We start from the raw sequence: 26,776 nt of genomic DNA, 5'->3' as shown, positions 1-26,776 counted from the left end.
CACAGTAAATTTTCAAGTTTGTGTCATGGGCTGGAAGGCATTGCTTTAATTTAATATACATGTTTTCCAATTATAATGGTTTGGAAATCAGAACTAAACGAGAAGCATGTCATGCCCACTCAACTAAAAAATAATTGAGTCTCCTTTTTGAGGTTTACAGATGACCAAATCCACATGTATGAAACCTCTGTTATGTACATGGTGCTGAACTCACATCAGTAAGGGAATAGATGTTAAGGGATAGCTTCTGCTGTCAAGGGACTCAAAGTCTGTCTGAGGAAGAGAATACAGTACTGACTTCACTTAAAGCATTTGATTAGACACAGGACATTGAGAATATGTTTGTTGAGGTTTGATAGTATGATAGATTATGCTCTGATCACAGTTGTTTAGGGACAGGAAGTTTTTTATTTCCTGACCCTAAACAACTGTGTATTTTTAAAAAGTGTTTTTAAAAAGTATTTTTAAAAAATGTTTTAATAATACCAGGAATGTATCATGGGATAGAACAGAAGGGCAATACTAGCAATCAGGAAAATAGCAAGTAGAGATGTATACAGCAGTTCCGAAGAGAAGTATGCAGACAGGACTTTTTTGTGTGGCGTCTAGAGTGAGGATAAGAAGTGCAACCAAAACATTAATAATCATTTACAGCTGACTCTATGTCAGTCCATGAACAACCAAAGATATTGAGTCAGAGTCCTTGACTATAAGAAACTAATAATCTAAGTAATAGATATTAAAAATAGTTATAGTCCAAAAGGCTATAAAACATATACTGATTTTTTTTGAGCTGTAATAACAAATCCTGTTATAACAACAAGCTTTGCATAGAGAACGAAATAAAAACTCATGATGCAAAAAGTAGCTGCTTGAATGCATTGTAGAGAAATCAAAAGAGGTAGGTTTTGAAAGGCTAAAGTCTTAATTAAAAAGGAAATAGGCCGGGCCCAGTGGCTCACACCTGTAAACTCAGTGGTTTGGAAGGCTGAGGTGGGCGGATCATGAGGTCAGGAGATTGAGACCATCCTGGCCAACATGGTGAAACCCCATTCTACTAAAAATGCAAAAATTAGCTGGGTGTGGTGGCGTGCTCCTGTAGTCCCAGCTTCTTGGGAGGCTGAGACAGGAGAATTGCTTGTACCTAGGAGACGGAGGTTGCATTGAGCTGAGATTGCACCACTGCAGTCCAGCCTGGCAACAGAGTGAGAATCCATCTCAAGAAAAAAAAAAAAAAGGAAAATGTATTGAGATGAAATTGATGTTCAGTAACAGTTTCTCTTGAGGAATTTGCAGATTTCTAAACTTCAAAAGGCAAAAGCTTTGAAATCGAGCAGAATAAGCTTTTTTTTTTTTCTTTCAAATTTTGTTTTGTTTTCTTGTCTACAGTTTTACAATCCTGGGGAGACAAAAATAGGAGATTAAGTCCTGCTAAGAAGAAGAGATACCCCACAAGCCCTAGGACTTGAGAACCCGTAGGTTTATGTTCTAGAAGAAAGATTTCATAAATTTTGAAACCCAGTCTCAAATCATCTTGGTTCCTAATAAGACAAAGATGATCTATCCTACTCAAATTGCTGGCTTGAAGAAAATATTGTAATATCATCCAGAGATTTTAAGTCTTCACACTGTATTTACATTTTAAAATACCATGCATACTAGGAGATAGGGACACATTAACAAAATCCCAGAAAGAAGGAAAGAACCAAAAGAAAGAGGTCCACAAATGAGGACATGCTAAAATTGAGACAATGAATTTTAAGATATCTTTGAGTAATACTTTTAAGAGAAAACTCTCTGGACTACTTCACACAAAATGGAATCAATAAATAGAATCACATGAATATTCTGGAGCTATAATAGCTCAATAGAAGGTTTTAACGGCATATATACATAGCTGAAAATAGAACGAATGAACTAGAAGATAGATCAGTAACAATTATTAAGACTCGTAGTCGGGTCTGAATTGACCTTCTTGCCTTAAATAACTGGAAAACCAGAAAAAATATGTAAGGCAACTATTTTCAGATATTGGAAAACAGGTACAGAATCATGACCCCTGAGAGAATGAAAGCAAATGAGCTTAGCCCTACAATTACTCTACCTTTCTACATGAAGGTAATTCTGGTTCATAACACAGGCTGGAGAAACAAAACAGAAGTTAGCAGTCTCTCTGAGTGAAGAGAGAGTGATTAGAGAGTGGAGAGGCTGAGACTGCTACATTTTACAGGGCGAAGTATGAGAGTTAAAAGCTGTGCAAGAAAGAACTTCCGAAATCAATATGGTCCAATATAACTCTGTGCATACATAAGGTAAAACTACATAAGCCTGACTAAAAAAACAAATTCTAAGGACAAAAGTTTGCTGGTAAATGTTAAGCCCAAATTATTTTAGACCTCATAAAAGGATGTGAATTGTTTAAGTTCCCACCAGCCAGCCTAAAGTGACATTATTTAAATCATAGTGTTGAAATATGGTGGGCTGAGAGCCACTCTAAAATATAAATAAATGAAGTTTTAAAAGGATCAAACTAAGTCAAATATAACTGCCTTCTAGAACATCTAAAATACTTAAAGAGTATAAATCAAAATCCAACACTCAATAATATAAAACTCATGACATGTAATATGAAATTGTGACATGAGAAGAAGCAAGTGATATGGACAATACTGTAAGAACCAAAAAGAATGGCTAGAAAGAAAAAATGTAAAATCTGAACCAAAACTTTCAGGATAGGATTACATTTAGAGACTGAAGGAAAACAAAATTCAATTAACTTGATGGCACAGCAATAAAAAGTACCAAAAAATAGACAAAACAAAATCAATGTGGACTCAGTGACTTGTGAGATATTATAAAGTAGTCTAACGTAAGTGCAACTGGAGTTCTAGAAAGACAGAGAAACAGAAAAATATTTGAAAAAATGGTCACGAAAATGATTTCAAGTTTGAATTAAGAAGATATAAACCCACATATTAAAACATGCAACAAGCTTCAAGCAAGGTAAATCCAATGAAAACTACATGAAGGAATGTTATCATCAAACTGCTCACAATCTGTGATGAAGCAGCCAGAGAAAAATTATAGAAAAACAATAAGAATTGTTACAAACTTATCATCAGAAATAAGAGAAGCCAAACAGTGGAATGATATCTTTAAAGTGCTATAAGAAAAAAAAAAACAACTTATCAACTTGTATGCCTAGTAAAAGTGTCTTTCAAAAGTAAAAGTAAAAGAATATTATTTTTTTTAGACAAATGAAAGATGAGAGAATTCATCACCAGCAGACTTGCACTTAAGAACATGCAAAAGGAAGTTTTTAAGGCAGAACTAAAATGACAGACAACTAGAAACTTGAGAAACTTGTATCTACACAGAGCTATGAAGAGCCCTGGGAATAGTAAATAAATAAGTAATAAAAGTCGTTTTTTTTTTCCCTCATTTAAAATAGTTTAAAAAGATCATGGAGTTTTCAAAACAAAAAAGCAATGACAATATATTGGGTGATTTACAACGTGTAAAAATACATGACAATAAAAGAGTAGAAATGAACGTATACACTTGTAAAAGTCTTACGTTATTTAAAAAGTTGTATAATATTGAAAGGAATAGTCTGAAGGATGCATATTTTTAACCCTAGGGCAACCACTTTTCAAAAGAGGTATAACTAATTTTCCAATAGTATAGACAAAATACTTTGCAAAATATTTTGAAAATAGTATAGATAAAATGAGTTTATGAAACATAGTCAACAAAAGAAACAAAGGAAATAGGGAATCAAAATAGATGGGACAAATAGAAAATAAAAAGCAAGATGTTAGATTAAACCCAACCATATTGGTTTTCACATTAAGTGTAAATGGCTAAACAACCCAAATGGAACAGATGGAGAGTTTGAATACATCTTTATGATCATGTATAACAATAGTCCCAACATATTCCAGAGAAAATTCTGTAGGCTGAATCGAAGCATAGATCATTAGTAAGAACTGAAGGGATCTGACCATCCCACATAGGATTTGGTTTCAGATTTGAAGTCCTGTCTGTGAATTATACACAAAATGTCAGTGTAGTTTGTTTGCTAGGTGATTTGTCCTTCCTATTATAACAGATTCACCTGCCTGTCTAGATAGGAGAATGGCTGACACAGAGAAGGCACTCAATAAAGATTTGTTAAACTTGGAAGAAAACAAATTTGGAAGAAAAATCTGTGTTTTCATCTCCCCTCTATCAGCATAAGACCTTGATTTAAGATAGGTAAGGATTATGTACTAGTTTTTGAAAAAGAAAAACCTGTAATTATTATTTTTGTGCCTCATGGCTGACAATTGCAGATGATTTTCCACCTAATAGGTAACAAGAGTTCTTAGACATCAGGAAGAGTGTATTTTGCAGTAGACTCAATAAGAATATAAAGTAACATTTGAAAGAGAAAAATAATTTCAAAGTTTAAAGAAACTGGATAGTACTCAGTTTAATAAAAACAACATATATAGAATAATGAAGTCATGGAAGCAAGCATTAATTAGTTATATGGTAAACTAGTAAAAACTATGAAACTATGTCAAGAAAGTACACAATATGGCCAGGTGCAGTGGTGCATGCCTGTAATCCAAGTGATTTGGGAGGCTGAGGTGGGAGGATTGCTTGAGCCTAGGAGTTTAAGACCAGCCTGGGCAACACAGAGACACCTCATCTCTACAATTTTTTTTTTAAATAAGACAATAGCTAGTAATTCTAAGGAAAAAAATACACATAAGTCACATATATACATATGCACATATGTAATAATTATCCATATTTTATAAATAAATGTAAAATGCTAAAGAAAAAGCAATAAAAGTCTTGGTATCACTGAAATTGATCAGATTACATTTATGATTAAGTAGACCACTGAAATTTGTTTACAAAAAAATCTGATTTGTAGTATTTCTTGGTGAAAGAGTATACTTGTATATGTGTGTGTGAATCCACAGGTCTAAATGTGGGTAGTAAATATAAATTGTTTGAAAGACAAACAGAAGTGAAGCAGTTATTGGCATTTAATTTGACAGCCTGGTCAGAAGGAAAGTGAGCTTTAAACTTTCCTATTATCAATAATAAGACCAGTCTAAAGGGAGAGACAATGATGTAGAGCAGCGTTATTTGTTATATACCATTAGTCTAAAATACATTCGATATATTTTCACTCTTATAATTTCTCATAAAGGTAAGGAAATAGTGTGATAAATTCTACTGTTTTGTACAAGAACTTGTACATAAAGTAGAAGTGATGTTAACCTTGAGAGAAAATAATGTTTTTATATTAGAATTTTAAATAGTTACATAAATGCATAGGCAAGTATGATCACCATATAATTTCAGTCAGTAGATTTCAGAGTTCAGAGAAATATGGGTATAATTCCATGTTCAGGGACTCTTAAGATGAATACAGTTAAAAAATGATGGAGGGTTAAAAAAGGAATTTTGACTTATAATTTTAAAAAGCTGTAGTGAGAAAGGCAGGAGATGTGGGACACCACCAGTGTGCAGCTCCATGTGTTATCCATGCCTGGAAATCATATAAACACAAGGGGTGGTGTAAGGAGTTTATAACCAAGAATGAGTTCAAATACATAACGCATTTCTGACAGCAATGCCAAAACTAGTATGAAAAATTATAATCTTCACAGGAAACCAATTTTTAAAAGATCCCTGGGGAGCAAAATTTAGGGCAAGTTATGGCAAGAAGAGGAATAGGTTCACTACCTTTGGTAAAATGTATTATGAACAAAAAATTTTTTTTACTCAATTCCTCTGTTGCTTTGCTGTGCTTAAGGAACAAGTTATTTCTATAAAAGAAATTACAGTTCATATATAAACTATAATTAAGAACTAATTAAAGAGGGTCATTCCTATGGGGAGAGGGCTAGAAATCATGAAGAATGATAGAATTGAGTATGCTTAAATTAGAAAAGGTCAAATTTAAGGATACCATTATAGTTGTTTTCAGTATTTGAAGATCAGGCATGTAAAGATGTAGTCTGTTTATAGTAAGCTATATAATATAGTAGACTGCCAAGGAGGCAGACTCTGATTGTATAAAGGGCAGTGATTTATTAATGTTGGAAAGGATTTTTAACTAAGCAAGTAAGGTCTCCTTCAGCAGAAGTCTTTCAGCAGACTCGTCAACAGGCAGAAAAGGATTTCTTCCATGGAAGGCAAGATGCCTATTAAGATCTCTTTCATTTCTCCTACTGGAGAATATTGTGAGGTTAGATCATATCATAGTGACAAGTCAGTGTGGGAAACAGAACTAAAGATAATGGTTTAATTAGCTAGACTCAAATGTCAGACACATGAAACTGAATGAGGGTCTGGATAATCAATTTTATACTGAGTAATTTTCTATACTGAGCAATTTCCTGAACTGAGTAGTAGAAAGACAGACATAAGGGAAAGACCAGCAGTGAGCAGAAGTCCATGTAACTTCAAGAACTCTCGTTGAATTGAGAAATTCAAGGGCAGATTCCTGCCTTCCTTCGTTGAGTGGAAGAAGCAATAATGTTAATGCTGTTCAGGAATGAAGTATGAAATGGACTGAAATATTTTACTTGGTTTGGAGACTGAGGCAAGAATTGGTGACTTGCCTTCTGACATTCTCCAAGACAGATGGATTCAATGAAAGTTACAATAAAATCAAGAAATAAACTTAGAGCTTATCAAATAAATATAACATACACTTTTCACAAGCCAATTTATGCTATACTCATGCCTAAAGAACTCAGTTTTATCATATGTATTGTAATAACTAACATTTAGTGGGTATGTGTGCATATTTTGTGTGTATTAAACTATTTAGATGCATCATCTCTCATAATTGTATCTTTTATTAACTCCATGGAATAGAAACAATTACCATCATAATTTTACAAACAAGGAAACTTTGACTTAAAGAGATCAAGTAATTTATCTAAGAGCAATGCCCCAGAGTAGTATAAACAGGATTTATGTCTCAGTTTGTCTGATACTACAGCCTTCGTCTTTAACCTGTAGTAGATAATAGTGTTGTATTACTGATCTTGGAAATCAAACAACTCTGAATTGTAGCCCTGGGAAACAAAGAAATGGAAACCTACTCAAGACGGCCTGTGTGCCTTTTAGGAGGTTGGCAGTCAAATGTGGCACCAAACTCTGGATCCAATCAAATGTTTGGTACTGTCCAACCTTCCATATGGTTGGGAGGTCTGGATCTGTCACAGATGTCGCAGGCAGCTTCCTGCATCACCTGCAAGACATATGTGCCATAAATGGGAGAGCAGGATTACTAAAAGTGTGCCCCCAGCTGGGCCTATAACTGAAGGGAAGATCCTCACAGCAGCAAGCATGGGAACTGGGCAAACCTGGGGGATGTTTCACTTTAAGGCCCTGAGTCAGCTGCTCAACAGTGAGCCGAAATGGGGGCATTGTGAGTAGGAGTAGGCAGGGCTGGCAAAAGAAAGGCTCCAAGGACACATTGAATCACAACTTCTAACAATGTGGCATGGCTGTGCAAACAACATCAGACAGGCCAAACTTACATGCAAAAAATCAAAGACTGAGTGACTCTTTTTGGGCAAATGTGTCTGGCAGCCTACAAGGAGGAAAGGCAGGGCTGCAAGTACAATATGCTCTACAGACAGAGGAGAGAGTCCCAGCCCAAAGACAGCTTCCATGTGTATGAAGTGTGGAAAATCTGAGACATGCAATGGGCTCTTCAGCCACATTCTCACCCTTGGAAAGCAATCAGCCAGCAGAAAAATCTCCAATTTAAATGACAGCAAAATGTATGCTTGGAGTTATCTGACCAAATTAGCAACTGAGATATTCTAGGGACTTAATTTGCACATTGAGTTTTAATAGTATTATATTTGTATAGCAGATTATATAACCAAAAATGTTAATGGGAAAATGATTTTATTTGACTGGGAAATTGGCACCCCGACTAATTGTCTGAAAAGGAGCCAATTTTAAAATTCAGATGCTATTTGAATGAACTGGTATTGGCTGAATTAGGATTTATTGTGTAAAATATGCAGTTTTTAAAAATAGCCTAAGGAAAGAAAAAAGGACTCAATGAATGAAGTTTGTGTACTTCACTATGTTCTGGGATAGGTTTTGCAATGGTACAAACAAGATGATCATAAAGAATCTCAGGGTTAGAGTAGGGGTGGAGGAAGATGAATAAATGACCTGAAATGAACATGTGATATGAATGTGTATGTGGTCAGAGTAAATAGGATGGCTTGTCATCTGTTTGCAATTTAGCCAGATAGCAACTCTTTACTAAAATATTTGATTACCTTTTTATAAATAACTTGGAGTTTCATGTGCCTATTTCATGTAGATAGGATAAAGTGCCACACATATTTAGAAATGACCATGTTTTTGGTATGCTATTTGTAGTGCTTAGCACATTAAGAAAATTGTAAGCTTACAATTAATGCTGGCAATAATTTTTCTTATTATAAAATGTATTAGCTGCAATTGGATAAGACTAAATAAGAAATTAGATTGTGAGACAATTATATTTATAGTAGAAAGTTTTGTAAGTAATAGACTTTATTCTGTTGAAAAATATTTTTTCTTAGTCAATTGAAATGGCCTTATTGTTCTGGCTACCACCTCCTACTCCTGAAGAAACTCAGATCTTCTAAATAACAGGTGAAATTGCACTTTTCATTTATTATTGCCTTCAGGATATCGAAAGCACAGGATTTCCTTAGAAAGACAGGCCTTTTCCTCTCCACCCCACCCCCTACCAGCCCTACACTTTAAGACAACATCTTCAAGTTGCCATAGACCAACTGTGAGTGTTAAATGAATATCTTTGACAGGAGCTAAGTCTTTTGGGCATTGAAATAAGGTTTTCCTCCTCTCTTGGCATGTGAAGATTGAGAGTGTGCTTTGACACCAGTAGCAGAGGATGTGAGCAAAGCAACTTTCAGAGCATCAGAAGTGTCAGCAAAAGGAAAAATCAGCACAAGTAGAAAGCATCAAGGTAATTTTCCCACCTATAGTATTCCATGAAGTCAGTCAGCTCATTGCCACTTTTGTCTGATGGAACCTCCTTCTCTATTGTTAAATGCCACATAAACTATCTGTCAGCCTCTAGGGCAGTTCACTTCTCTTACACAGAAAGAAACACAAAGGTACAAACAAAAGCAGCAACATATTGAGCTAAAATAAAAGTTAAAAATAGTATTTTCTACTTCATTCATAAATATATATATTGGGCAAATTTCCCCTGAATATCATATAGCCAGAATACCTACTATGTTTGATTCAATTTCTTCAAGATTTGAAGCAATCTATTCCTATGTAGAGAAGGGTTTTCTCCTATTTATCTGATGTTTTTATTTTAGATTCGGAACCAAAAAGTATGATTATATTTCTGCATTTTGAATGTATTAAACATTTCATTGCTGATGCTAAAGTTTCTTAAACATATTAATATATAAGCATACCTATCATAAGTTGAAAGCTGCTAAATGTTTTCCAATTGTACACATCCATGTATCTAGTACCTAGATTAAGGAACAGAAAATTACTCATGCTAAGTTTTTCAATAGTTACATTTTCCAAATGCTTTCATTTCTGTGCCTTTTCAATTTTTGTGAAAAAAAAATGTTACTACATTAGAGTGGCAACACCTGCATTCAAACATCTATTTCCTCAATGTATTCCCCAATAGCATCATCAAATAATTTTTATTAATGTTTAATTCATTGCACATAGCAACCTGTATAACTATAGGAAAGGACATAAATTAGCATTACAGAGTATGAACATTTGCTACATGGCAAAACTGTTCCTTTTGGCAAACATTTTGCATTTTTAAAGCCACAGCACCCTGCTGAACAGAACTCCAAACAGAGGAGTAGCAAAATGGGAGGAAGGTGCTGTGACTAAATGAAGGAAGGCTGAGGGGTTAAAATCATTGCTGGGTGATTTCACCACTACTGCCCCATATTCATACTCTCGGTAAATGAATGAGGAGAGCCCCATGTGGGATTACAAACTTGCTGGAAATGGATGAGAAACCTTCTGCTCTGCTGGAGTTTGTAAGTAGTTTCTAAGGGCTGATTTCTGCACAAGTGAAATTGATTGGATTGTTTTATTTTTCTTCTGGCAAGAAATGTTTTTCATCTCTGCATATCCCTCTCCCTGTTTTCTTGGGTTGGCTTGACGACAAAACCTTCTGCAAGACCCAGAAACAAGTCATCTCTTCTGTGAAGCCTTCTTGATTACACTGCCGTGGCCCCTGCCCCTTCTTGAATTGTGTGGCGTTGTCCTCCCTAATAACTTGTAAAATACCTTAGAGCTTCTTATAGTAAACTCTTTCAGTCTCTGCCACTCACTCATTCTCTAGGTTGTGAGCTTCTAGAGGACACAACTTGCGTCTTTTCAACTTTGTGTGTTGCTGTCCTGGTTGCTTTAATTCTAATCCCACTGACTCTAACTTAGATGTAAATAGAAACTCAGTTCCAGGTGTGAACGGTCATAGGCAGATGACTTACTTATGAGGGTGAGACCACCATGGGCCATCATCATCTGGAGTTCCCTCCTGTTAGCAGAGTTGTTTCTTCAGGCTGACCTACTAATTGTTTATCTGCAAACCACTGCTGAGCTGGGGATGAGTGACCACCTGCCCAGATTGTCTTGTTAAGCATTATAATGAAAGAAAAGAGACAGCATTTGCTATTAAAATATTTCCTTAAAAACTGGTGCTCTAGAAAAAATAATTGTCTAGCTCTTGCAAGGAAAGAGGAAAATAAAAGCCCATGCCCCATAATCAACAAACATTTAATTGACCAACACTTCCTTTTTGTTTACTTCCCTTTTTAAAAATCAGAAGCAGGTAACTAGCATAACATAAACAGTAAACTCTTCTAACCCTATTAATGTTATTGAAATAAAAGGAAAGGAAAGGAAAAAGCTGAAATCTATTGTTCTTCCTTGGAGTTTGGGGTGGCCTCCATCTTTTTCTCCCCTTTCTTGAAGACCATCAGATGTGCTTTTGACTTTCTTTCTATATCTTACCTTTTAAAGCTTTATTTTCTAGAGAATGGACATACACATGTGATAATCATGGTATTTCCTCTGAATAGTGTATTACAATTTTATTGGTAAATCATATATTTTTTACTGCTTGGAAATACTGTAAAAAATTCAATGCAATTGGAATATATTCAAATAAATATATATTGAGACATTGAAAGCATTGACTTATCAATACCAGAAGTGTTATATACAAGTCAGACTGCCTAGGTTTAATTCTGGCTTTGGTTAAAATGCAGTTGCTTTTTGGGCAAGTTATTTAACCTTTCATCTGAATAATTGGGATAATAAAATAGATTTCTTAAGTTGTGAGAATTAGATATGTCAGTATATTTAAAGCTCTTATAACAGTGTATGGAATGTGATAAATGTTCCATAAACATTTGCTATTATGTAGCAATAACAACTATTGTATATGGTATGCTGGTACTACTACTAAATAATGAAAACAAAAAGGACAAGAGATATCAAAATGAAACATTTGAGTGTAATGAGTAAGAATGGATATGCCTGTTACCAGCTAGCTCTTTCAAGTTCTTGAGTCATTTTAAACAAAAAAGATTTTCTTTATCCAACAATCATAAATATCGACTGTCAGAACAGAATTCCTATATTGTTATTTGTTACTCTCCTTTCATATAGCCAGCTATATATTTAATAGCTACTCTGATATTAAGTGTATTTTAAATGACTATTATGTAAGTGAACTATATGAAAGAGTTTTATTCAACCAATTTTTGTGCCTGTTAGTAAAATATTTTTATATAATAATTAATAAAATTCTTTTAGAAATAGGCTTTGTAACACAGTGATAGTATATTAACATAACCAAGATCATGTCACTTAAAAAAACAAAAACAAAAAAAACCTTAAATAAGGCTTAAGATCCTTGTTCTCAGAATGTTTGGGGAGCTTAAAAATAATTTTGGCAGCATTTGTGGCATGGTGGTTTTGGCTACCATGTTTTCCCCATTTTGTTGCCTGAAATGCCTTTCCTCAAAGTTTTCAGATTTGGCGATTTGCTTTCTGAATAGCGATATGAGGATTTTCCATCAGAAAGATCCAGTGTAATTCTTTTATCAGGGTGTGAGTTGCCAGTTACAAGAAGCAGATGCCTTTTTTGCATTGCACCACTTACAAAATGTAGTCATACAAAACAATTAAAAAAATCCTCAGATAAGCCTCAGATAAACCTTACAGAAAGATGAATAACACAGAGATTATAAGTTGGTTTACAATGCAAAGATATATAGCAAATAGCAAAGAAGCATCAATTCCTGGTATGGAAATAATGGCATTAAGCAAACTTACTTCTTTTCCTTTCACAGTGGACACATTGTAATTAAAATTATTTGAAATGGAAAACGAACTTAATCTTCTTTCTTAAAATGATGCCTATGATTTTTTCTATGAATATGAGTTTTCACCACCTTGAAAACTTTCACATTAAGAGCATTGGAAAGCAAATAAACAGTAATTATTATTGACCTTTTTATAATGGTCAGAATCTAGAAGTAATAAACTCTGTTTAAATCTTTATAGGAACTGAAGTAACTAAGTAGTATCATCCTAATTAGGATATTTTCGTTGTGTAGTTATATATGTTGATTCTGAAAAACATTTATTTTGCCAAAAGAAAGGAAAAGAATGGGAGAGATGCAGACAGACTGAATCAATAGAGCAACACATTTCCATAACTAATAATATTTCATAGATATATTGGCTTCTGATGGGAGCCCATAGAGATGCCTGAAAAGATGAAATCAAATTGGGCCAGTTTAAACCGGGGAGTGGGTATCACTGCAAGTGGGACTAGATCGTTATAGTTGATGACAAGTTACTGTTATTTTGACTGAGAATATCATTACGTAATATATTACTTAAATTATTGAGCCTTTTATTTAACTTACATCAGTTTCAAACTTGGAGGTAGTTATGCTTGCTTTTGGCCATTGCTAAAACTCTGACTGTTTCTCTGGGAACCACATTCTCTGTGCTTTTTCGCCTTCCCTGTTCTGCCTCCCCTTTTCTTGAAGTGTTTCTTTTGTTTGTCTCCATTACACCAGCATGCAGGGACACAGTGTTTCTGCACAGTGGGAGTTGGCAATCTCCGAAGAGCCTTTCCAGCATTGCTTTTTAGAATGAAATCATTACAATCTTCAATAGCTACTTGGATTAAAAAAAAAGAAAGAAAGAAACTAGCACATTATTATTCTCAAAACCATCTCAATGTAAAAAGAGGCTATTTGCTTGGTCCTCCTCAGCTCCCCCTTCCCCCATCCTCCTGCGATTCTTGCTCATCTTGCTCCTTTTCTCTCTGGATGTGTTTCCTTCACACCTAAGTTTCGTTTGCATGGTCCTGATTCACTAATTCTATTCAAACCAAAGTATACAAATGCATTTTTTTTCTGTTGGTTTTGAATATTTTTACACTGCTTATGCAAAGGAGTGTAGTCAGATCTATCTTGCATTCGTTGATATTTGAATTATTACCTTCGAGAATGTGAAATATTCTGGTACTGACCCAAAATGATTTTTCAAACCCAGGAGTTATTAGCATGTGTTTACTTGATGAGAAAGTTGCTTTCGTAATGACCTGCGACTAATTTTTAAGTAGGTAAGAATTCTTGTTAATCGCTACTCATATATCAAATACTCGTACCCTGTGCTTTTCTCTAGGTTCTGAGTGCCTGCTTTTCATCAGTAGTAACATTTGTTTTATACACATGCCCATGAGTGACCCTAGGTGCACAGTGGAAACTCGGGGCATGAGGAGCTGGTTACAATGCCTGTACCCTGTGAAAGGGATTAGTGTATGCCAACACATAATATTTCCAACAGAGGATTGTATAGTGTCATCATACAATTTATTTGTTCTCTTTGCTAAGCGTAACTATAAATAATGAAAGGAAATGGCATGAATAAGAGGAGAGTAATTTATGTACTTCATCAAACCAGGACAACACATTTATATCCTATATGCTATCCAGATGTATGCATATTCAATTGAAATCAAAATAATATGTTTTCATTTTTAACTAAATGTAAAAATGCACTAAAAAGAAACTATGACCAACATGTAATAATTTGTTATTGATGTTTCTTATTTTGATATTTTTTAAAACCCACGAAATAGGATGGAGCATACGTGGTCTTACTTGAAGCTACAGTGTTCCCTGGACATGCCATAGAGTTTTCCCAGAAGATGTCAGTAAAGCTACTCCATCCTTCCATCTCTAGTCATTGAGCTTCAAATAAAATAATCAGCAAAGAGCTAGTGATTTTTTGTTGTTGTTTTTACTCACACTATTTTTTATCTATAACATACTTTGATCTTTGCACCAGAATAGAAATAATTGGTGAAATGTATATGCTCTAAAGTCAAGTAAATTATTAGAATTAACTTTTACTTCTTAGCTTCATGCAGTTTTATTTTATAGGAACAAATACAAGTTCACCTATAACCAGGTTCATACACTATATCTCACCAATATTTTTCTTTTCAAAATTCTGTCTATAATTCCAGGAATAGTTAAATGACATTTTAAGCTTTTTTGTGTTATCTTAGACATATTTCTGTTTTCTCTTGAAATTTTATGGCCTACTATTTGTCCATTTTTCTTGGTGCATACTAAGCTTCCTCTTGCAGCATAAGCATTTGTGTAGCATCTCTCTCCTATTAGTTCTAAATTGACACGATGTGTCCTTTTTCATTTCGAGCTCATCCAAAATCCTTCCTCAGTACTTTGCACACTGATACTTGTTGAATATGTAACAGAAATAAGAAATGACTATGATTTAGTATATCTTCTGTGTGGCACTTAACTTTCTATGTGTATATATCCATTAGAAAAAACAGCAATCATGGTATTTATAATAAAAGACTGATATGGGCATAAATCAGCATTTATTATTTTCAGGTCCATAAAGACATATTTAAATTAATATGTAAGCATTACAGGTAAGTTCTATTATTAAAAGAAAAACAGTCATGAAAAATGTTGTCATAGATTGCTTTTCCCATGTCCTGCCAATAGTACTATAATGTAAAATAGAGTGAATAGTTCAACTTTAATATCATATCTGCAAATTACAGCTTTTCCAAATGCACCAGTTGCTCAAAAGGTTATGAATGATGTCATTTGCACCCATATAGGGAAAGGCTCTTGCCTGACTTTTCAGATCTATTTACAGAGATCCAAAATGTTCTGCCTATTTGTTTATCTAAAATATGTTCCTTCGTGAATGCCAGAAAGGAATTGCTACTGTAATCCCAGGTATCACTTTGCTTCCTGTAGGATATTGCCTTATGATCCCTGCTAGGTCTCCTTTTATTTTTTTATAATCCCAAACCCTAGAGGCATCATTTCAGCCTAAGTCAGTGATTTAGAGGCTCTCATGCTTTTATTTATAAATGTGTATGCCATAAAAGTTACATAGTCCAGAATATAATGAAAACTGGTTACAAAATTTTGCTTTGAAAATCACAAGCATGTCCTAGTAAATACATCTTCTGCCTAGCTGCATATTTTCTTGAAATTAGAGTATCTGCTGATCGCACATGTTTTAACTAGGTTCAGATCCATGTTAGCATGTGGGAATCTTATTTTTGTGGGTCATATAACACATTCAGCATATTGGTTAATGAGCTTCCAACCATCTCAGTCATTCTTTTTGGGCAAATTGCAGGCCAAATTAAGATCTGAAATGGTTGTCTAAAGGCTGGGCATGCAAAATGTGCCATGACTTTGCTCTTTTTGGGCCACTTAGGAGAAAAGTAGTAAGTTGTGAGGAAGAATGCAATTAACTGACTTTCGTTAAGGGCCCTGATCATAGCTAGGTACTTTACATGTATTATCTCATTTCTGTATCTAGGTAACTTGATGTGGCAGCTAATAGGAGCCAGATCAAAAATTGAATGCTGGTCTGCCTGACTTCTTTGCCTGGTTAGGAGGGTTAATCCTGAAGTCGCTTTGGTCAGTAGCATTCAGGAGATGGGGAAAGGACTTTGACTATTTAGAGTTAGAGTCTACTCTGCAGTTACCATTTGATTTTCAAATGGAGCTAATAGAAACTGCCCAAAAACAAAAGGAAGGTTTCATGGAGGGAGGTAAAGAAGAAAGGAAGGAAGAAAGAAAAGAAGGAGAAAGGAAGAAGTAAAGAAAAGAGGAAAGGAACAGGAGGAAAAAGGAAGGTAAAGAACCCCAATAAATTATTTAAAATGTACTTTTGGTTAAAGATAGGTTAAATAAGACCTACTGTTTTTGATTTAAATATATTAATTTCAATTGAAGTTCTCATGCTGACATAATAAAAATGTTTTAAGGTAATGAGTCATTATTTTAAAGGTCACCAATTAAATTCCTTCCCCTGAATAATTTTCCACCTGCCATTCTGCAGGTGGACAGCCCCACATGCACAGCTTCATCTACTTGCTCTGTAGTCTCTGATGGTGCCAGGCATTTAGGTGGAAACAAATATACTTTTAAGACCCAAGATCTGTGGCTAAACCTTGTCACTCAGAGATATTTAGATATGTTTGGCATTCAAAGTAAGTTTTCTTTTTCTCAGTTTTCATCTGATTCTAGGATAAGTCCCAGAAAAATTGGCAGCAGATGATGAAAATAAACTGTTTTCTATCCTATGTTGGGGGTCTGGATTTTGCATTTTATTCACATCCTTGCTTTTAGGGTAATTTTTGTTTTTTTACTATTTACTGTACTTCATTCTCCTATATTGATTCTGCTACACTGATAATCAGAACCCAGATCCGAACATGACAGGGCAGTGATCCTGGAAGTCTTGAAGAGTGGGGGGGCCAAGCCAGAACATGCCTACTGGCCTCAGTGAGTGGAACCCAGCTGGAGCAGATGGAGAGAAAAGAGTTCTGCAAGGAGAACGTCAACCAAAAATCCAGCTTATCTCTGAAGTCAGAAGTAGTCCTGAGTTTTGTGGGTCCTGAAGCTTATAAAATATGGGAGGGATAGTCTTGTTTGAGAAAAAAAAAACCCACATAAAAATTGTAACTTTTTCAATGTAACTATAAAGAAAGACTTTGTGGGCAAATTGCTAGGTCCTACTTAGGGCCATGGAAGGGGCCCGTGGAAAGGAGGGACCCTGAAGCTTAAGAATGTCCTAAAGCTGCCTCTGAGTGAAGGCCAGTCTCTAGAGATTAGGCATAGGATGCATCTAGCTGTAATAGCTAAAGGACCTGAGACCAGAAGTCAGAGGAAGAAGGTTCAAGCAGAGACTGGAAGGGGCAGATTGTGGAAAGATAAGATGTTCAGTTAGAGAAGACAATAGCAATGTTTATAGTTCACCCTCAGTCTTCTGTGGTTGGGAAGGTCGCTATTTAGGACGTCACTCTGGGTGAGACAACAAACATGATCATGACCCTGAAAATAAATGTTTCAACCGAGTACATATGGACATAAAGATAGGAAGAGGAGACACTGGGGACTACTAGAGGGGCTCGGCAGGGCAGGGGATGTGGCTGAAAAACTACCTTGAAATTATGAAAAATAAAAATAACAAATGAAAATAACAAACAGAAAAACTTAGCATTAACCAACACTGGAAAAATCATGGTTTGAATGAGTACTTTATGACTTATCTTTATCACTCCAAGCATATCTGAATTCTGAGGTTTGGATAAAACAAAGAAATAAAGTTTCCATTACATTCCCATAGGAGCTTGAAATATGTAGCAACACTGAGTGAAAAAAAAATGTACTGGTAGTTTTTTAACAGCTTGTAGCTTACCTAATATTAACCTGCTGGGCATATTGGAACTGTAAGGAATCTGGATGCAATAGTAAGCTCTGGTTGAAAAAAATGCACAGATCAATAGCTTGCATTACTGTAAAAATCCTTCTGGGCTTAAAATTTTATTTTCTTGTGTTGTTATGATAGAAACCCTGAAGAGCAAGAATGAGGGCTAATCAAAGAAATAGTAGAAAACAGCATATGTGTCCCAATACATGATGGTCTCTATCAAGAACATTATGGTTTCCACACGGAAAGCCATATAGTAGTGGAATTTTTTTTTTTTTTTCTTTTTTTGGTCTTAAGTCGCTATGGTGCTATTTCAGGGTGCTTTTTATAAAGATCTTTCTAGCAAGCATGTAAGCTCAACAGCATATCTTAAAATAGAAAAATAATTATTCCCATAGTTGTGCATATGTGCACACACATAGCTATGTGTATAGTATTATTTGTTCTCTTTTAATGTTCTCCTTGAACACTTAGGAATTAATCATTTGATTTTTTCTTGGAATATAACTATTTATTTTATTTTATTGCATTTTAGGTTTTGAGGTACATGTGAAGAACATGTAAGATTGTTGCATAGCCACACACGTGGCACTGTGATCTGCTGCCTTCCTCCCCATCACCCACATCTAGCACTTATCCCCAGCTCCCCTCCCCCTGCTGTCCTATGTATTTTTTATGGCATTGGCTGGTGTCGTATATATGTCTAATAAAATTATTTTTATCATAAAATGGATATATCACTGGATAAATGTAAAATGTAAGAAAACCACACAGAGCCACATTGTAGCTGTTTGGTTTTAGAATAGTTTGGTATATAAAATATGTAAACATATGATTAATACTATGCATTTGCAGCCTGTTTCATTGAAGAATGCAATTTATTTGCTGCTTTTTATTTCTCTTCTGCAGGAGAAGGAAGTTGGTAGGAGTTGACTGAAGTCTTAAAAACTATTAGAATTAAGGAAGTGAAATCAGGGTATAGGGAAGAATTGTGCATGAGGCTTAACTCATGAAGGGCAGGAAAAAGTAGCGGTAGAATGCAAGTCCAGTATTAGATGTGCACAAGGAACTCGCAGATTCGAGAGTCTCTTCAAGTGACCAGGCAGATGCCATTAGGGGAATCTCTTCCTTCTGATACTGGCTGAGAGATCATACCTCTCATTTTATTTTCCTTAGTCAACCTGCGGCAGTGATTGCAGTTAAAGCAATGCTTCAAAAACACAAACCTAAAACCGAAACCATTCATATTCCTCTTAAAACCCTTTGTTGACTCCTTTTGACCTATGGTGCATTTTGAACCCCTTAGAATGGGCTTACCTGGCACCTATATCCAGTCTCCAGATTCAGGTCCCATTAGAATGGCTCATGCCTTCTATTCCAGCATAAAAATCTGGTTTCCTGACCATCCTGCATACATATCCTGGTGATCTTCTCTATGACTAGATGATTTCTTCACATTTTCCTGGCCAAACTCATAAGATTCTGCTAGAACATCACCTATTCCAGGGAATCATTTTATGAAAACCTCCAGACTTAACAGCATATCTAAATCACTATATTCCCAGAACACTTGAAAGGATGTAAAAATTAGGTTACATTGTATATTTATTATATTCTCTTGAAGACAGAGACCGTATTAAGCTGCCCTATAAGACTGACCAGTTCTATCGTTTGTCTACTAATAGTTTTAACTGAAAAGGATGGCAAATAAATTGTGGAGTGAGTTGAACTTCCTGCAAGGTCATACAGGCAAAAATTTAGTAACATTACAAGGATCTCAATTGAAAGGATTATTTTTAGATAAGATAATTTTATTTATATTCAGAAAGATGCTTGTGTTTACTTGTTTGGGGACTTTCTATACCAGGCAAGCCTTTTATGTGTATGAGGTGAGACTGCAGGTGAAGCCACTTGGCAGAGCATATCATATATCCAATGTTCCTAATAGCATGGATAAAAGGCCTTTAAAGAAGATTTCAAACCTACCTAAATTAGGACTGGATGCATGATTCTGAATGTAATTGATTTGGCAATATATACCACCAAACCTCAGGGATGAGACACATACTTGTGTGAGTGTAAAAATTGATGACATTGAGCTGGAAAACTATTTAACGCACAAAAAAAGCTAAACAAGATTTCTCAAGCTCTAGGAAGTGATTCAAAGTAAACTTAGATTGGTTTGGGGAAAAGAGGGTAAAACAGCATCTGTGTTTTATAGTCCGTAATAACTATACCTAAGCATCACTTCGTACTTCTGAGAACTTTTTCACTGTTTTCCTTTCATCAAATAAGGCTGAACCCGATTTACATGAGATTCTGCACCCAAATATAAGTAATTAGAAATAAGTTTTATCACTTTAGAAACTGACGGTAAAACGGGGGAAATACCTAATTTCTCAAAGAAAATAAGAGGCTGATAAGAACCAAACAACCTATTTCTTAATAACATGATCTGGAAATGCCGATGTTATCTTCAAAATGATTATTTGTAATGATTCGAATGAAATGTAATAGCAGACTGGATGAAAATTTCATTTTATTAGATAGTAGCATTTTAATTATTTTTTAATTACCACATCTGAGTTAGAACAAAGGCTTGATAGTGTTTGGAACTGTAATTTAAGGTCAAGTAGATGCATGTAAAAAAATTCTAGCTTAAATCTGTCAGCATAAGATCCATGAGGAAAAAAAGAAACCCTAAGAATTTGAGGAAATGGTGCAATGCTTTAGCTGGATTATGGTGTGGAATGAGGTCTGTTCAGTGACAATTAACATACTGTTATTAAGTATGAACTAACCTGTGGCCCACAACATGCTCATGGTATCTGCATTTAAGAATTCTAATGAGAATGTCACAGATACGCAGACAATCATTGAATTTGCTGCTTTATTTGTTTCTTTATAGGAAGTTCACAGTTGTTTATGTCACCTCTGCATTCACAGAATATTTAGGGGTAGAAATCTAGGGACATTTCTAGTATATCGTAAGGCCTTTAATTAACTGAATATGGCCTTAAAATAAAAGCTCTTTCTCAGCTTCCCTTGCAGCAATATTGAATTTCCTTATTGGCTGAATGTTTACTAGACTATTCCTTTGGTTTTCTGCTTTCGTATTCATTTTTCCTTAGAAATTATAGTGATTAAGAATATTCTGATGCCAGCCATTATGCTAGATATAAACCTTTGTTGTACTCTACATTAGACACAAATATAAAATTGCATTGAATTTCCCCAGAGGTTTACCTTCACTAAATCCGCAATATTGTATATGTTTTGTTTTAATTTTTTTTTCTTAGATGGTGATTGTGCCTTAAAATTCAATTTCATGGAGAGCTGTGCTTGGTTGAATTTTGATTGATTACTCAATTAACTGACTTATTGGTAGAGTGGTTAAGAAAGAAGGCTTTGGGATCAGACCAACCTGGCTTTGAATTCAAGCTCAGCAACTTACTAGGTGAGTGACCTCTAAACTCTCATTAAGCCTCAGTTTTCTCTATCCATAAAATGGAGATAATAACAGTGCCTATCTAGTTTGGCTGTTATGATGATAAAATCAGAAAATGTGATTGAAACATTTTGAATTATGCCTGATGCATACTAAGCTTAATGTCAAATATTATAGTTTCCACATGCTAGGGTAAGTGGACTTATGAATTATATTGCCTACTTAAATGAACCCCTATGAAAGGAAATAAATGACTTGAAAAGATTTTTGCTAAGAAAACACGAATTAAATATAATACTAATAATTCAGGAACATTGCACAAAAGAAGACATAGGCAGGGTGGATGTTTTATTCTTTGTCATCCTTCATACAGGATAAAAACAATGATGGTCTATGAGATCTCAAAAGAAGTTGGCCAAAAGGTTAGATGTTATTAAGAACTTAATCTAATGCATGATTTATATCCACTATCCTAAGAGCAAGCTTACATTATTTGGGACCTTGATATCTCAGCTAATGATAGTATGATGCCATCAAAATGAAAACATTTTAAAAGTAACCATCCAGATTATGAAAACAAACTCTACCACTTTCTTAGCTGTTTTATAATATTGCCATACTCACATGGTAATTCATTATTTTTGAACTTAGTGACTAGTATTTAGAAGCGTCCTTTGAAGTTTCTTAATAACTGTGGCAGAGCATAATTTTTGTTTTATTTTGTCTGGATAATCTATCAGCCACATACCACTGCCCTTTCTCATGCCACCCCTACTGTAAATTCTGGAAAGCCTAGTACGCTCTTTCTCAGCTTCACCTTACAGCAAAAAGGAGCCATAAGTTCTCATTATATCCAATGAGGCATGAGGAAAAGTCTGCTGGGGGAGCATCTAGTGATGCTAACAGTAAACTTCACATTATTTGGGGCATTGAGATCTCAGCTAATGATAGTAAGATGCCATCACAATGAACACATTTTAAAAGTAACCATCCAGATTATGAAAACAAAACTCAACCTGACCCAGGTGTGGCTCATGCTGTCCTTCCCTGTTCATCTCATCTTTGAATATGGTTTTATTATGCAGAGTCCTGGCAGCAATCTTACCACCAAGAGTCAGCAAGCAAAGGGGGAAAAATTAACAGTCTAACTATAGCAGTGCAGAAAAGTGGAGGAAGCTTGGTCCTTCTGACACTGCTGAGCACCAGCCATAGACCACCTCCCTCTAGAACATGACTGTGCTACTCAAGCCAATGTGGTGAGTCAGGTGTTCTTTTTAGTTCCTTTTAGTTAGTATGTAGGGCTTTTGTAATATGAGCTCAATCACTTTAACTATTTATTTTATTATTTATGCCATATCCTGTTTCCCAAAAATAGTTGAAATGATGGATGGTACAGGAAAAATGGGAATAAAATAGATAAAATTGGTTTTCTAAAACTTAGTATCAACAAAGTTAAGCTCTAATAGTTTCTCAGGGGAAACAGATTTTTTTTTGAGTACTGATTTCTAAATGACATTTCCTATGTGAATCTTGATATGAAGAACATGAAGTGATGCAAGGTGTAATCTCTTCTGCAACCTTGTTACGTGAACCGCAATTTTATTTATGGGAATTTTATTTATGGGAATTTTATAGAGTTGCTTTGTTGTATGCATCCTTCTACAGAGTAAGTCAGGGACATCAATACACAACTCAATGACATCAATTATGTGTGGGGCAAGTAAATGCAATATATGATACCCTCTTATGGCATATTCTGATTCAAGGCAGAAATTATAATTTAGAAGAGAGAGAATGGTCTTCAGTTTTACTTTTCCCCAAGTATTATAGTTCTCACAGTTTAGATTTTGATGGGCATACAAGATCTGAGAGATCAACATTCTACTTTTGGATGAAAGCCCAGGAAAGAATTATGTATTTCTGGTTGAGGGTGGATTCATATGTTTAAGAAGCAGTGAAACTGATCCTGTGTTTGGTACCCTACAAGGAATACTTGAGGTATATAATAAATACTCATCACTGGATAGAACACGATACTTTGCCTGAAGATGGCCTTGTGGGCATGTTTTCTTACGGGGCAGTCCTGGATCCCTTTGTAACACATGAGCTGGTGACAAATTAGTCTTCAAAGTTTTAGCCTATAGAAAATAGTCAAGATGATTTTGGCCTAAAAATATTTAAAGCTCTGTTACCACTTACCCATTATATGTATAGGACAAAAACAAAAACAAAAAAAAATTACAGTGCCATCACAATTAACACATTAACACATGCACACATGTAAATAAAGGCACAAACAAAAATTCCTCACATTATATTCTCATATTTTATCTGGTTTTGAGCAACATAGCCTTCATCTGAATCCACTAGGGTGAATTCTTTGCAAAGTAAACTCCTAAAAAATTTAGATATTCCCTGTTAGATAAAATAACTTTAGCATTAAAATATTTAATATGAAGACATAGCCTCTGACAGTGTTTCATTGGATAACCTCTGGTTTGTGACAACTAAACTTTACAATCAATATATGGAAATCTTATTTTCATATTTTCTTGGGGGAAGGGAAGAAAAGTATGTTCTTTATGTGGTACAGAATAAAGAGCACATTCAGTTGCTTTTCAAAATATATACCTGGACCGAGAGGAATAAATTTGTATTCATAGATACTACTTTAGGCTAAGAGTAGGCAGATAAGGAAAGCCCAACTCTTTATAGCTTATGCCAGAGCATTTATTCTCATGTGGGGGTATCTCTCTTTATATCAAGATTAGAGAAATACAAATCAAAACCACAATGAGATACCATCTCATGCCAGTTAGAATGGCGATCATTAAAAAGTCAGGAAACAACAGATACTGGAGAGTATGTGGAGAAATAGGAACACTTTTATACTGTTGGTGGGTGCCTAAATTAGTTCACCCATTGTGGAAGACATTGTCACAATTCATTAAGGATCTAGGACAAGAAATACCATTTGTCCCAGCAATCCCCTTATTGGATATATACGCAAAGGACTACAAATCATTCTACTATAAGGACACATGCACACGTATGTTTATTGCAGCACTGTTCACAATTGCAAAGACTTGGAACCAACCCAAATGCCCATCAATAATAGACTGGATAAAGAAAATGTGGCACATATACACCATGGAATACTATTCAGCCATAAAAAAAAGGATGAGTTCATGTCCTTTGCAGGGACATGGATGAAGCTGGAAATCATCATTCTCAGCAAACTAACACAGGAACATAAAACCAAACACCACATGTTTTCACTCATAAGAGGGGTTGAACAATGAGAGCACATGGACACAGGGAGGGAAATATCACACACTGGGGCCTGTCATGGGGTGGGGGGTAGGGGAGGGATAACATTAGAGAAATACCTAATGTAGATGACAGATCGATGGGTGCAGCAAACCACCATGGCATGTGTAACAAAGTTGTACGTTCTAGACATATATTCCAGAACTTAAAGTATAATAAAAACAACAACAAAAATATGTAAAATTAATAAAAATCTAAATAATTAATACAATATAGTTACAGGACAAACTGAAAAGACTTTAAAGATTAAGCTTACTGAATTAAAGTATTTCCCCCAACCCCCTACCATGTCTGTTTTTCAGATATACTAAGATTGATACCCCAGCTCTTTAACTGGAGGAAGACTAGTTTATGTTTTAATAAAAATGTACCACCAAATTATTTGAATTCTACTACTACATCCTACTGAAAAAAATTAAGTTAAAATAAGAGCACTGTTTTTAAATTCTCCGTCACTTATTGCAGACTTCTCTAAAATAGCAGAATCTTTTCCTTTCATGGCCCTGGTTTATTTCCCAGGGCATCACCATTAGTGTCTGTGTTTATCTTCATTATCAAAACTTATTCTATAAAGTCATTTTTGATAATTTCCCTTTAAGCTTAGCCTCACAAAATCTATTATTCTAAAGCCGGATAACATGCCACATTCCACCTCGGCCTGTGCTGCATAAGCACTGTGAATGATGACAGATCAGAGAAGATGGCCCTGCATGCATAATTATTGTGGCATGTAGTTAATGTTGGTTAATAAAAGTAGGCACACACAATTAAGAGAACATGCTTGATAAAGCTAGGCAGTTTATTAAGGACTTGGGTAAAACAACTGTGAGGAGTTACAAGGATTCATAAACTTCTTTTTGCCTCCTCCAATGTCACTGTCTTTGATTGTCTTCCCAATCTCTGTATAAGGTTTGTCTCATGCATAATAATTTCCAACTCCCCCTGCCAGACACCCCATTCTAGAACAGTTTTGCCTTTTCAACTAGTTACTGTTACCAACATTTAATAAGAAGGTTTTGCTTGGCTTTCTAATCGAAAACTTGCTTTTATCTTTCTTCATGAAAGAATTGAAATGGCTTCTTTCAGGTTGCTGTAGCCTCTGGGGAGATAAGGACCCTGCGGTTAACAGGATGAGAGATTTTTGTTTAGAAATTTTTATTTAGACAATGAAAAATGACCTCTGTAAACTCAAAGCTATCTTATTTTTGGGCTTTAGGCTTCTGGCAGATAAATCAATTGGGCCCTTGGGACAGCGAAGGAAAAACCTTTGCAGTAACTATGTCAGGGCAACGCAATAGATTTGTTGTGAGTATGCAGTTGTGTTGAATGTAGAATGCACTTAAAAATAAATATCATTTTATTTTCTATTAAATATTCAAGATCTGGATTCTACTCTTTTCAGTTGTTACAAGGAAATATTTCTTTTTGTAATGCAAACTGAAGAAGGCAGGTATTTTTTATGTATAAAATATGTGGTTATTGTGATATTTTGATTTTGACTTTTTAATTATTTACCTGTGCATTCTCTAATGAAGACTGTTTATAGATTTAAATTCTCAAAGTTATAGTCTCATATTAAATATATCAGTATTATAAACGGCTGTTTTGTGGGTAAACAATTTTATTGTTTTCTACATAATACAATAGTAGTTTGTCTAAAAAATGCTTTTCCAGATTGCCACACATTTTTCACACCTGTTCATAGGCTCAAGGATCTTTGCAGATCCTCACAGCATGAATTTGCACTGCATGCTCACTCTCTAAAGAAAGAGTGTTGCACATGGCTGTGTGCTTTTTTACCTGTGTCATGTAGAGTGTAGATTCGGGGTGAAAAGTTATGCAGAATAATCTGTAAACTTGACAAGAAATAAACCAGGAGACAGATGCTCACTCAACCAGAATGCATGGATGTGCAGTTGTTAGTAATGGCATTGTTTATCAACATAGTAAAGAGGCGGTTTTGAAGGGGTTAATATGTTTTCCTATTGTACAGGAAACCATTACATACATTTTTGCAATATTGCTAAGATTATGATGTAAACCAATAAAATGCATTAGACCAGAAATTAAGGCATACTGGAAAATAGAGATACAATATGCTTAGTAAACAGCACATGAAATGTCACAAGAAAAACAGTGGAAAAG

At 35.0% G+C, this 26,776-nt stretch overlaps 1 long non-coding RNA gene across 2 annotated transcripts in view; it reads left to right on the top strand.

The window, feature by feature from the left end:
* Positions 1-9,875: 9,875 nt before the first annotated feature.
* The window catches only part of LOC108288703, a 220,562-nt gene continuing 203,661 nt past the window's right edge, over positions 9,876-26,776 (top strand). For both annotated transcript variants that reach the window (XR_005196750.1, XR_001818803.2), the window contains exon 1: positions 9,876-10,082. This is a non-coding gene — a long non-coding RNA (uncharacterized LOC108288703). The remainder of the gene's footprint in view (positions 10,083-26,776) is intronic.

This window comes from Cebus imitator, unplaced genomic scaffold (genome assembly GCF_001604975.1).
Source record: "Cebus imitator isolate Cc_AM_T3 unplaced genomic scaffold, Cebus_imitator-1.0 Scaffold382, whole genome shotgun sequence".
NCBI classification, from domain to species: Eukaryota; Metazoa; Chordata; class Mammalia; order Primates; family Cebidae; genus Cebus; species Cebus imitator.
The sequence above is the reverse complement of the archived record's forward strand: the minus strand, read 5'-3'. Positions and strand labels throughout refer to the sequence as shown.